This window comes from Pseudophryne corroboree, chromosome 9, assembly GCF_028390025.1.
Source record: "Pseudophryne corroboree isolate aPseCor3 chromosome 9, aPseCor3.hap2, whole genome shotgun sequence".
NCBI lineage: Eukaryota > Metazoa > Chordata > Amphibia > Anura > Myobatrachidae > Pseudophryne > Pseudophryne corroboree.
Genome location: NC_086452.1, coordinates 469241642 through 469255192, shown reverse-complemented (window position 1 = coordinate 469255192; position 13551 = coordinate 469241642). Strand labels below are relative to the sequence as shown.

Below are 13551 nucleotides of genomic sequence, written 5' to 3'. Positions count from 1 at the left end.
ATGAATATCTTTATAATAGGTTGTATTAAATATAGAAAAAGTGTATCTACGTACAAATGTGATTAAGCATTAGATATAGTTTATACTTTATTATTTTTTTCCTTTGTTTAGTATAACATCTGACGCTGCCCTGCCGGAGAGGTATGTATATCACTATAACAGATCATATTATAGAATATAGAAAAAGCGTATCTGCAAATCTAAGTACAAATGTTATGTTTGAGCATCAGATATAGTTGTAACTTTTTATTATTATTATTATTATTATTATTATTCTTTTCGTCTATGTCTAGTACACCATCTGCGTCCTCCGAGCAGGAGAGGTATGTACATCATTATAACATATATTATAGAATATAGAATATGCAAATGTTGTGCATGTGCATCAGATATAGTTTAAACATTTGATAATTATTCTTCTTTTCCTCTGTGTAGTATAACACCAGACGCTGCCCTGCCGGAGAGGTATGTATAGCATTATAACATCATATTATAGAATATAGAAAATGCGTATCTACGTAGCTATGTGCAAATGTGCTTGTGCATTAGATATATTTTACATTTTTTATTATTTTTCTTTCCTCTGTGTAGAATACCATCTGCGTCCTCCGAGCAGGAGAGGTATGTATATCATTATAACATATATTATAGAATATAGAAAAAGCATATCTACATTTCTAAGTGAAAATGTTGCGCTTTTGCATCAGATATAGTTTCAACTTTTATTATTATTCTTTTCCTTTGTTTAGTATAACATCTGACGCTGCCCTGCTGGAAAGGTATATATAAGAGTATAAAATATATTATAGAATATAGAAAAAGTGTATCTACATATCTATGTAGAAATGTGCTTGTGCATCAGATATAGTTTAAACATTTGATAATTATTCTTCTTTTCCTCTTTGTAGCATAACACCTGACGCTGCCCAGCAGGAGATGTATGTATACCATTATACCATATCATATTATAGAATATAGAAAAAGTGTATCCACATATCTATGTAGAAATGTGCTTGTGCATCAGATATAGTTTAAACATTTTTTAATTCTTTTTCTTTTCCTCTGTTTAGTATAACACTTTATGCTGCCCTGCCAGAGATGTAAGTATACCATTATATACTATTATAGAATATAGAAAAAGAGTATCTACTGTATGTACAAATGTTGTGCATCAGATATAGTTTAAACTTTTTATTATTCTTTTCCTCTATGTAGATTACCATCTGCGTCCTCTGTGCAGGAGGGGTACGTATACCATTATAACATATTATAGAATATAGAAAAAGCGTATCTACATATCTATGTAGAAATGTTGAGCTTGTGATATAGTTTAAACATTTGATCATTATTATTCTTTTCCTCTGTTTAGTCTAACATCTGAAGCTGCCCAGCCGGAGAGGTATGTATATCATTATAACATCATATTATGGAATTTAGAAAAAGCTACAGCTACTGTAGCAATATATCAAGTTTAAAATGTTGCCCTTAAAAATAAAAAAATATGCCCCCCTCCCTGATTACGTGCAGAATGAACACGCTCCCACATACTGCAGACCTCAGCACGTCACCGCTACCAGCTAATCTAGCAGCCTTACATCTGGCTCTGTTTAGCAGCATTACTACATATATTGGTAAGGGATTATGGGCCAAATGTATCAATGGTTAAAAGACCAAATTGTTCATAATTTTGCATCTCACTGGTGATCGGGAATTTTATTTCCCAAATACAAAAAAGCTCTCTGCTATAAATGGCACGTTTTACATGCATGTAGTTATTTGCTACACCATTACTATAACAGTACGTTTACTGGTAGAATATAATGGACTTAGCAGCAAAGTCAGGATCATAAATGCTCTGTGACCATCTAGTTTAATATAAGGAGCAAAGGTCACATAAATACAATAATTGCCATTGGTGACTGTCAGTAATGCAGCATGAAAAGCCCTATTGCTGGGGAAAACAGGTGTTTTATTCCTTGATAGAGCTTTATTTACCCTATAGAATAAAGCTTAGGTTCTCAAACTCAGTCCTCAAGACCCCAACCAGTGCCTATTTTCCAGGTCTCTTCTTCACAGAACCACAAGTGAAATAATTAGCTTCACCTGTGGGTCTAATGAAATGTGTCAGTTAGTAATGAGAACACCTGCGCACACCTGCTAGGTGACCTGGAAAATGTGACCTGTGTGAGGTGACTGAGTTTGAGAACCACTGAAATAAAGGGTTAATGGTAACACTGCTCTCACTACTGATAATACCTGTTGTTGTTCTGAATATTATTTAAAACATGCTTTTTTATTGGACCAAAGCATCTTTCATTGTCCTCGGTGTTAAAAAAAAAATGTTTACATTTTATATCTATTTTATGTATTACCTTCTTTATTTATTTGAAGCAAAGTAAGTCCCACGCACCCGAACTTAGTGTTTTTTTGTTTCTGTTTTTCAGAAAGCCTAGGCGATTCACCCGACGCTGGTGGCACAGACAGTGCCTCAAGTGAGTAGTAACCCGGATAATAATACCTTCACATTTCGCCATTACACTATTTAAAGGGTTAATTTACATTGAAGTGGTGGCGACTGGAGCATTACCAGAGATTTTGCCCTGATTAATACAAGCTAGAAAAGGAGACATGAATGAGGGATCAGGGATCTGTGACAATGCCTCAAAGTGACTGTTTCTTGGCATGAGATGGTATCTAAATGCACATTCTTTCCCATTGTAGGTACTTCTGCTGCTGTGTTACAGCACGCGGAAATTACGGCCAATAAGGTAAGTACACAGGAGGCTCACAAGGGTAGCTCACATTGCAGGCCAGTGGGGTACTGGCACTCGTTACCACAGCACCACAGTAGTGTCAGGGACGTTGTAGAGTTGGTGCCATCTCCTCAGATTGTCTTTAGGGATATTTATAGAGTTCTGGCAAGTTAGGGACTTTACATCCATGGCATGAAGCCATTACAAAGTGAGCCAGAATAATGGCGGCTGCGGTCTGCAGCGTCACTTTTCTTCCCAGTCCCCTTAATAATAATAACTACACCAGTTCATTCCAATCAGGGCCGGCTCCAGGCATGTTCCACTCGAGCGGCCGCGCAGGGCGCCACCCCTCAAAGGGCGCCGCTATTTGTGGCCGTCATATTGTGTCTACATACCTGGAGCCGGCACTGCCCTGATCACAGATGTCCACCCTGGCTCTCAGCAGTGGCCGCAATGATGGGGGAGTGTTGTGGGTGGGCCAAGGCCGGGCTCAGTAAATTTGTGTGCGGCGCCTGGCCAGCCCGAGCAGCCCCGCCTCCCTCTCGACACACCCACCGCCTGTCTCCAGCCACTGTGCTCTCCTCATCCCCCTCTCCTCCCCAGAAAGCCGGTGTGCGCACGACGTCATTGCGCTCGGCAGTCTGGGAGAGGAAGCGTTGGTGGGAGAAGAGAGGACCGAGGAGCGGGAAGATCGAGGAGCAGCAGCAGCCCCAGCGACGGTGCGTCCTGTACAGCATGTGCCCACCCATCCACCAACAAGCACCAGCAGGTCTGCAGTCTGCCTGCCTGAGCCCCTGGCCCCGAGGAGGCAACCTGTCAGTCCAGGATCCCGGCAGCAGCACAGCACATGGGTTGATTCTATTTCGGAGTGGGAGAAGGGACCTTCTGACGTATCTAGGGGAGGAGACATGTCACCAGGGGGAGGAGCTACGGGCGAACAGGGTACCCGAAAAGTACCCTCGCGGGCTCGCTTCGCTCGCCACGCTTCGGGCTCGGTGGCTCGCTCCGCTCCGCTTCGCTCACCACCTGATTACTAAAGGTAATAGTTGGTGGCGTGGATAGTAGAGGACCTATCCCGCTGGCATAGCTCCTCCCCCTTGTGTTGTGACTCCTCCCCCAGCCGGCAAAAGGTCCCTTAGCCCACTTGATTCTAGCATCTACCACAGCACATGGCCAGCATGAGCACTTCAGGGAGAGTGCTGCCCCCCAGCCAGGTTGAGTCCGGATGTATACATGTATAGAGTACATCTCTCACTCTTTGTCAGCTCTCTCAGTCCTCACCCCCCTCTCTCTCTTTTCTTGTCCCCCCCTCTCTCTCTCTCTTTTGTATTCATGCCCCCTCGCTCTTTTGTCCTCGCATCTCTCTCTTTTGTACTCAGACCCTCTCTCACTCTTGTACTAACCCCCCTCTTTGTTGTTACCCACCTCTTTGTCGTTACCCCCCTCTCACTCTTTTGTCCTTACCCCCTCTCTCTATTTTGTCTTTACCTCCCTCTCTCTCTTTTGTCGTTACCCCTCTCTGTCTCTTTTGTCCTTATCCCACCTTCTCTCTTTTGTCCTTATCCCACCCTCTCTCTTTTGTCCTTATCCCACCCTCTCTCTTTTGTCCTTATCCCACCCTCTCTCTTTTGTCCTTACCCCCCTCTCTCTCTTTTGTCCTTACCCCCTCTCTCTTTTGTCCTTACAGTACCTCTCTCTTTGTCCTTACAGTACCCCTCTCTTTGTCCTTACAGTACCCCTCTCTTTGTCCTCACCTCTCTCTCTCTCTCTCTCTCTCTCTCTCTCTCTCTCTCTCTCTCTTGTCCTCACCTCTCTCTCTTGTCTTGTCCTCACCTCATCTCTATCTTTCTCGTCCTCACCCCCTCTCTTCTGTCTCTTTTCCTCACCTCTCTTCTTTTGTCCTTACCCCCTCTCTTGATCTCTCTACCTCTCTCTCATCCTCGCTCCCTCACTTTTGTCCTCATCCTATCTCTTTTTTTGTCTTCACCCTTTCTCTCTCTTGTCCTCACCCCCCCCTTTTGTCCTCACCTCTCCTCTCTCTTGTATTCATCTCTCTCTCTCTTGTCCTCAACTCCCCCCACCCCACATTTTGCCCTCGCCTCCCTCTCTCTCTCTTGTCCTTACCCCTCTCTCTCTATCTCTCTCATCATAGCGCACAGCAGGGAGGAGTCCTAGGAGCAGCAGCACGGCGTTGAGCGATGTCGCTTGGTACTATAAGCGGCTGGCCGCCCACAAGCACCCGGTCTGCAGCCTGCCTGCCTGAGCCCCTGGTCCTGAGGAGGAGTCCAGCCACCCATGCAGCCCGGGATCCCAGCAGCAGCACAGCACACAGCCAGCAGCAGCACTGCAGGGAGAGTGCCGCCTCCCTGGCCATGGTGAGTGCGGATGTATACATGCCCTGGCTGATTCTCTCTGTCCCTCTGTTTTCACCCCCCCTCTCTTTTTTTTGTCCTCACCCCCTCTCTCTCTTTTGTCCTCACCCCCCTCCCTCTTGTCCTCACCTCTGACTCTTGTCCTCACCCCCCTCCCTCTCTCTTGTCCTCATCTCTCTCTCTCTTGTCTTCACCCTTCTCTCTGTTGTCCTCACCTCTCTTTTTATTGTGCTCACCCCCTCTCTTCTCTCTCTTTTCCTAACCTCTTTCTTTTGTATTCACTCCCCCTCTCTCTCTTTTGTTCTCGCCTTTCACTCTTTTGTACTCATACCCTCTCTCTCTCTCTTGTACTAACCCCTCTCTTTGTCGTTACCGCCCCTCTCTTTGTTGTTACCGCCCCTCTCTTTGTTGTTACCGCCCCTCTCTTTGTCGTTACCGCCCCTCTCTTTTGTCGTTACCGCCCCTCTCTTTGTCGTTACCCCCTCTCTCTTTGTTACCCCTCTCACTCTTTTGTCCTTACCCCTCTCTTTTGTCGTCACCCCCTCTGTCTCTTTTGTCCTTATCCCACCCTCTCTCTTTTGTCCTTAACTCACCCTCTCTCTTTTGTCCTTATCTCACCCTCTCTCTTTTGTCCTTATCCCACCCTCTCTCTTTTGTCCTTATCCCACCCTCTCTCTTTTGTCCTTATCCCACCCTCTCTCTTTTGTCCTTATCCCACCCTCTTTCTCTCGTCCTTATCCCACCCTCTCTCTTTTGTCCTTATCCCACCCTCTCTCTCTCGTCCTTATCCCACCCTCTCTCTTTTGTCCTTACCCCCCCTCTCTCTCTTGTCCTTACAGTACCTCTCTCTTGTCCTCACCTCTCTCTCTCTCTCTCTTGTCCTCACCTCTCTGTCTCGTTTTGTCCTCACCTCATCTCTATCTCTCTCGTCCTCACCCCTCTCTTCTCTCTTGTCCTCACCCCCTCTCTTCTGTCTCTTTTCCTCACATATCTTCTTTTGTCCTCACCCCCCTCTCTTCTGTCTCTTTTCCTCACATCTCTTCTTTTGTCCTCACCCCCCTCTCTTCTGTCTCTTTTCCTCACATCTCTTCTTTTGTCCTCACCCCCCTCTCTTCTGTCTCTTTTCCTCACCTCTATTCTTTTGTCCTTACCCCCTCTCTTGATCTCTCGCCCTCTCTCTCATCCTCACTCCCTCTCTTTTGTCCTCATCCTATCTCTTTTTTTGTCCTCACCCTCTCTCTCTTGTCCTCACGCCTCCTTTTGTCCTCACCTCTCCTCTCTCTTGTATTCACCCCCCCAATATTGCACTTACATCCCTCTCTCTCTTCTCCTTACCCCTCTCTTTCTATCTCTCTCATCATAGCGCACAGCAGGGAGGAGTCCTAGGAGCAGCAGCACGGCGTTGAGCGATGTCGCTTGGTACTATAAGCGGCTGGCCGCCCACAAGCACCCGGTCTGCAGCCTGCCTGCCTGAGCCCCTGGTCCTGAGGAGGAGTACAGCCACCCATGCAGCCCGGGATCCCAGCAGCAGCACAGCACACAGCCAGCATCAGCACTGCAGGGAGAGTGCCGCCCCCCTGGCCAGGGTGAGTGCGGATGTATACATGCCCTGGCTGATTCTCTCTGTCCTCACCCACTCTCTCTGTCCCTCTGTTCTCACCCCCCCTCTCTTTTTTTTTGTCCTCACCCCCTCTCTCTCTTGTGTTCACCCTTCTCTCTGTTGTCCTCGTCTCTCTTTTTATTGTCCTCACCCCTTCTCTTATCCCTCTTTTCCTAACCTCTCTCTTTTGTACTCACCCCCCTCCCTCTCTCTCTCTCTCTCTCTCTCTTTTGTCCTCACTCCCCCTCTTTGTCCTCACCCCCCTCTCTCTTTTGTCCTCACCCCCCTCTCTCTTTTGTCCTCACCCCCCCTCTCTCTTTTGTCCTCACCCCCCTCTCTCTCTTTTGTCCTCACCCCCTCTCTCTCTTTTGTCCTCACCCCCCTCTCTCTCTTTTGTCTTCACCCCCCTCTCTCTCTCTTTTGTCCTCACTCCCCCTCTCTCTTTTGTCCTCACTCCCCCTCTTTGTCCTCACTCCCCCTCTCTCTTGTCCTCACCCCCCTCTCTCTTTTGTCCTCACACCCCCTCTCTCTTTTGTCCTCACCCCCCCTCTCTCTTTTGTCCTCACCCCCCCCTCTCTCTTTTGTCCTCACCCCCTCTCTCTTTTGACCTCACCCCCCTCTCTCTCTTTTGTCCTCACTCCCCCTCTCTCTCTCTTTTGTCCTCACTCCCCCTCTCTCTTTTTGTGTCCTCACTCCCTCTCTTTTGTCCTCACTCCCTCTCTCTCTCTCTCTTTTGTCCTCACTCCCCCTCTCCTCCTCACTCCCCCTCTCACTTTTTGTGTCCTCACTCCCTCTCTCTCTCTTTTGTCCTCACTCCCTCTCTCTCTCTTTTGTCCTCACTCCCCCTCTCTCTTGCTTCACTTCTCTTTCTCTTGTCCTCTCTCTTTCTCTCTTGTCCACAATTCAAAGCTACTTTCATAGCGCCTCTACTGTGGTGTAATGTGTATAAGGTGCTCTACTATGGCATAATGTGTGTAAGTGGCTCTGGTGTAAAGTGTCTAAGGGTTATGATGTGGCGTAACATGTACAGTATAAGTTGCTCTACTGTGGTGTAACGTGTATAAGGGGCATTACTTTGTGGGGCATACTAAGGTGTAAAGGGCATTACTGTGTGGGCATATTAATGTGCAAGGAGCATTACTGTGTGGGGCATGATACGGTGCAAGGGGCATTACTGTGTGGAGACCAATAGAACCATACTTCAGTTATCGTCTGCTGTGCGGATGGGAAAAACGGTCCCCACTATGTCCGAGAACTGGGATTGCATATAAGAAAATTTTTGCAAGGATCTGCTATATGATATTAAGCAATATATTGGAGTTTGTAGGGAATTAATTAGGAACAGCGCTGTGGATTCCTTTTTGCTCTGGTATTTTCAAATATGTGTATCTGCCACTACTGGGGTCATTTTGTGAATCTGTCACTGCACTAATGGGGTCATTATGTGTATCTGTCACCATTGGGGGCATATGTATATCTGGCACTGCACTACTTGGGTCATTATGTGTATCTGGCACTGCACTACTGGGGTCATTATGTGTATCTGGCACTGCACTACTGGGGTCATTATGTGTATCTGGCACTATTGGGGGCATATGTGTATCTGTCACCATTGGGGGCATATGTGTATCTGGCACTGCACTACTTGGGTCATTATGTGTATCTGGCACTGCACTACTGGGGTCATTATGTGTATCTGGCACTGCACTACTGGGGTCATTATGTGTATCTGGCACTATTGGGGGCATATGTGTATCTGGCACTGCACTACTGGGGTCATTATGTGTCTCTAGCACTGCCCTACTGGGGTCATTATCCCTATCTGGCACTCTACTGGGGTCATTATGTGTATCTGGCACTATACTGGAACGTTATGTGTATCTAACAGTATACTGGGTACATTATGTGTAAGGAGCACTACTGTGGGCGTTATGTGTAAGGATGCTAATTGTGTTAAGGGTGTGGTGAAAATATACATATTTATAGTTTGATAACATAATATAAAGTTGCGTGGCCACACCCACTTTCACAGAAGTGTGTGTGCCGAATGCGCACGCATTGAGAGGGGGGGGGGTGCTTCAAAATTTCCCGCTCAGGGTGCTAGTAGGCCTGGAGCCGGCCCTGATTCCAATGTTACACATACAGCAAAACTATATTCATGACCATTACTTACACATCGTCTATCTACAACATCACATTTTCCCCTCCCTCCTTTCCCCATGTTACTGGAGATAAGAATGTATTCAGTAATAATCACTGGCGGATTTCCCACTAGGGACCTGAGGCCTGGTGGGCGCCCCCTGCTGGGAATGGCACAACAGGCCACTACCCCCTTCACATGTCATTTATTCATTGGCAGAGGCAGTCTGGGGACTGGAGCTCACTGTGTCTGGACCTATTCTATTACAAGCAAGTCCCATGACAGTGATTTTCTCTTTTCCTTAGGCCCCCTTTTTCCTGTCTCCCCTCCTCTTCCTGTTACTCCGTGCCCTCTTCTTTCCACCCTTCTCCAAACCTAGTCCCGCCCCACCCCACGCTGGTTCCTCTCTCCTGCTCTCTTCCTTCTCATCTCCAAACTTCCCCACATAGGGAGGTTGGAGCTGTGAGGGGAGAGAGCAGGAAAGGGGAACCAACCTCCCCCCCCCCCCCACCCCTCTTTCCTGCTCTCTCCCTTCTCATCTCCAAACTTCCCCACATAGGGAGGTTGGAGCTGTGAGGGAAGAGAGCAGGAAAGGTTTCTCATAGGACCAAATAAATTGGAGGATCCTGGTTCACTTTTAGCAAACAGGTGGTTCGTCCTAGAGTTAGAGCCGACAATGGCACCTTTGACAAAGCTGCCAGGGGCAGCGAAACGCGTAAGAGAACCTTGCTCCAGACCACTGGACTCCTCCTAAGGCACCCACATTGTCGGCTCTAACTCCAGGACGACCCACCTGTTTGCTAAAAGTGAACCAGGATCCTCCAATTTATTTGGTCCTATGAGAAACAATTCTACAGGATTCATTCAATTGGAACACAGCGTGCAGGACATCAAAATGTCATCTCTACAGACTGTGAACCAGAATCCACTCTATACACTAAGGACCCTCATTTTGGGTCCCTGCATTGGAACACAAGCTGGGTAATAATTTCCATCAGTCCTGGTCTTATATTATAAATTTTGTGTCCTATTTCATTTTATAGACTTCATTGCCTTTAAAAAGGTTGCCATAAGGAGTATACTGTATGTCCAATAATTGGTCTTTGAGCAAACTGAGTAAAATTGTATCATCAATTTTTTTAAATGTCGCTTAGAATTTTAAAATGTGTTTTAGTTATTAAATTCACTCATTTATTAGCATCTTTTGTATAGCGCTGTAATTTTATTCATAAGTCACTTACTGTACATGTTACACTTATGATTTATTAATAATGTGTAGCAATATAGATTAGAAATGACAAGCACTGGAGATTACGCAGTCATCAGGATGACATTTACAATGCCGACACATAAGGTTGACATCCGTGATGTTAACGTGTTCATACTGTTGACATTCAACATGTCAATCGACAGAATGTCGGCACATGAATTTAGGGTTAGAATGCAGTTAGGGTTAGGTTGCAGCTGGGGTTACGGTGCAATCAAACTGATGATCCCCAATTCTGTGGTTTAGGATATAAATTCATACATACACCTGTGTATAATTGGGGGAGGGGTGCAGCGTAGCATGTGTGTGCCCCGGGCACCATGATACCATGTGTCACCTCTGGGCGGCAGTGCTGTAATACTTATCAGGAGCCACATCTGCCGGGTTACGGATGACCGCACAGATGATCGCCCTGTCTGTAAGATCTCACGCCCGCTGACAGCAAGGGACAGTCTGCAAACTACTTACCACCGCACGTGTATTCAAACACTGTTGGATACACTTGTATAATGGCAAGTAGTGTGCAGACTGTCCCTTGCTCTCTCAGCATGAGCAAGTCTGTGACCTTGCAGATAGAGTAACCAGTGTGGTATTATAGGTGTAATGGGCAGTGGTGGTGAGGGGATGGAGGACAGGTCATAGCGTGTGTCCCTTATACCTGTGCTAAGATGTCCCAACTACTACCACTACCCAGTGCCTCCTACTTCTAATACTGCTGTGCGTAGGGGCTTCCTGATCTCTAAATCCCCCGCTGGTAATAATTCTGCTTCCACATATGCGATGTATATCACAGTAACAGGCCTTTATTTCCACTAATTACAGGTTACCATCACCAGAGAAACTACGCTATTATTCCACCTGTTGGAGACAGCAATAATTATATGTATTTGGGGTGTGGCCTGGAAGTGCATGATGTATGAAGAAAGTCCTGCATCCAATGAGTGTACTGCATTGAATTGTCACTTATGCATTGTCTAATGCACCAAATCTCCTCCTAACCCTCTGTTCCACGCTCACTATCTACCACATCTGTGTCACCCCTGTCTGCCACTCCACTATAGAATGGAAGCTCTCACGAGCAGGGCCCTCTTCCCTCATGTGCATATCCTTCTCTTACTTAAACCATCTTCGGTGGCAACAAAGCCCATGGTTTTCTACCACCCTGATACTTATTTCAGTCTTGTCTGCTGATGACTATGACAATAAAACCTTTGAATCTTAAATCATCCTGAGTCTTTAATTCTGTGGTTACCCCGAGACTCCTGCTTACCTGTACCTGATGTCCTTCTGAGGAGCTCTGACCTCTGTGTGCATCCCTGATCCTCCGCTCTGCACTGGGGCCTGCCACGCTTCCAGATGATAAGCCGCCATTACTCTGCTCTCCTGTCTGTGGCCCCGCTCTCTGATGGAGCTTCTAATCCTGTGTCCCCTTCCTGCTGAATGCTTCTACGGCGCTGACCCTCTGTTGTGCTCCGGCCTACCACCATCTTCAAAGTCTCCTGCTGATTGCGGTATTGCTCCAGGCGCTGCTGAAGCCGCTCACTGGTACTGCAGTCTGAGGAACTGAAGAAAACAAAAGGTAGTGATTTACATGATAATAGCTCTGACTGAAATTACATACATTGATGATCATCTTCCAGATGAAGACAGTAACAATGGATATCTTACGTGACGTTTAATGAGGAGCTACAAAAGACCAAAACACAATTCATGTTCCCTCACCACCACCTAGTGGACACTGCTGAAACAACAGTCTGACATTGTCAGATTATTTCCTCTAATACGGGAACTATTTCATTTATCTCACTTCATTTATTAAACAATGATATGTATATAACAGGAAAACACAACATCTACTGTAGCATATACACCATACTTGGCTACTTTTGAAAAAGCATATCAGGGAGCCATCCACAAGGAACACAGCGTCTGCTTCTTTCTTCTCAGCTGCAATAATATAAGGAAGGCAGGATTACTAGTGTTGTGTGGCAGCGGGTCTGGGACTCAGGGTCGACAACAAAAAGGTCGATACACCTTAGGTCGACACCAATTGGTCGACACACCTTAGGTCGACATGGACAAAAGGTCGACAGGAACAAGGTCGACATGGAAAAGGGTCGACATGAGTTTTTTATGTTTTTTTGGTGTGGTTTTCTTCGTAGAGTGACCGGGAACCCCAATTAGTGCACCGCGTCCCCTCGCCCTGCTTCGGGCATGGTGCCTTCGCTCGGCACAGATTACCGTTCCAATCGTAGTCCACGTGGATCGTTAAGTATGAAAAGGTTCAAAAAAATAAAAAAATCGTGAAAAACTCATGTCGACCTTGTTCCTGTCGACCTTTTGTCCATGTCGACCTTTTGTCCATGTCGACCTAAGGTGTGTCGACCAATAGGCATCGACCTAAGGTGTGTCGACCTTTTTGTTGTCGACCTGGAGTCCGGATACCGTGGCAGCTGCCCTTGTACAAGCATAGTGCAATACTGGCGAGGGAGGCACAGGGCATTTATAGCCCAGGCTCCTCTCTGACGGAGAGGCGGGTAAGAGAATAATTATCATCATCATCATATGTACATGGCACCACAGAGGGTTCATAGCGCTATACAAGGGGGTACACATAAGCACCACAGAGGGTTCATAGCGCTATACAAGGGGGTACACATAAGCACCACAGAGGGTTCATAGCGCTATACAAGGGGGTACACATAAACACACTGCACAATAAAAGCATAACGGAGCATAAGTATAATACACAACAACCATGGCATAAGCACACAACATCACTATAACAAAGCAGACTGGGTAAGGCAAGTAACAAGGGCTGCTGCTTGGCGGATCATACAATGGTACCCAGCACCCAACATACAGGAGAGCAAATAGGGTCAGAGGTGCTGAAAGAGAAACAGGCAAAGGAGCAGAGCCCAGCTGCCAATGTTAGTGCTGGGGGGAGAAGACGAGGGCCCTGCACGTGAGAGCTTAGGTACTATGGGGAAGGGGTGAACAGAAGGATGGTGACCTGGTAAGGAGGGGTGGAGGAGATGAGGGGGTGTTATGAGGAGGATGGGTAAGTGCCCATAATACCAGCATGGTTTCTGTAAGAAGCATCTATAGCTGGAGGATTGGTAGAATGTCAGACCAGGTGAGGGAGTGAGTGTCAGCGTGAGGAAGTGACCAGGGTGGGGGTGAGGTGGTGGCTGTGGAAGGAGTGGAACGGACAGGAGGGAGCATGGAGAGATGAGGTTGAAGGTGTAGGGGAAAGGAGGGGATTAGGGCTTCATGTGTGAGGCTGAGTAGTCTGGACTGGATTCCAAGTGGTATAGGGAGTCGGTGACGCTGCAGGTGGGGGAAGGGGGGGGGGGGGTGATGCCATATGGGGAGAGATGAAAATGATATAAGCAGAGCATTAAGGACAGAATGGAGTC

At 46.8% G+C, this 13551-nt stretch overlaps 2 long non-coding RNA genes across 2 annotated transcripts; both read left to right on the top strand.

Moving 5' to 3' along the window:
- The first annotated feature begins 433 nt into the window (after positions 1-433).
- Positions 434-1399, top strand: LOC134957158 (uncharacterized). Its single transcript, XR_010186503.1, has 7 exons — positions 434-465; positions 592-621; positions 750-779; positions 909-938; positions 1071-1100; positions 1216-1245; positions 1370-1399. It is a non-coding gene; the product is annotated as an uncharacterized LOC134957158 (long non-coding RNA).
- Positions 1400-2442: 1043 nt separating this feature from the next.
- Positions 2443-11304, top strand: LOC134957157 (uncharacterized). Its single transcript, XR_010186502.1, has 5 exons — positions 2443-2492; positions 2722-2768; positions 4906-5128; positions 6489-6711; positions 10955-11304. It is a non-coding gene; the product is annotated as an uncharacterized LOC134957157 (long non-coding RNA).
- Positions 11305-13551: the final 2247 nt, after the last annotated feature.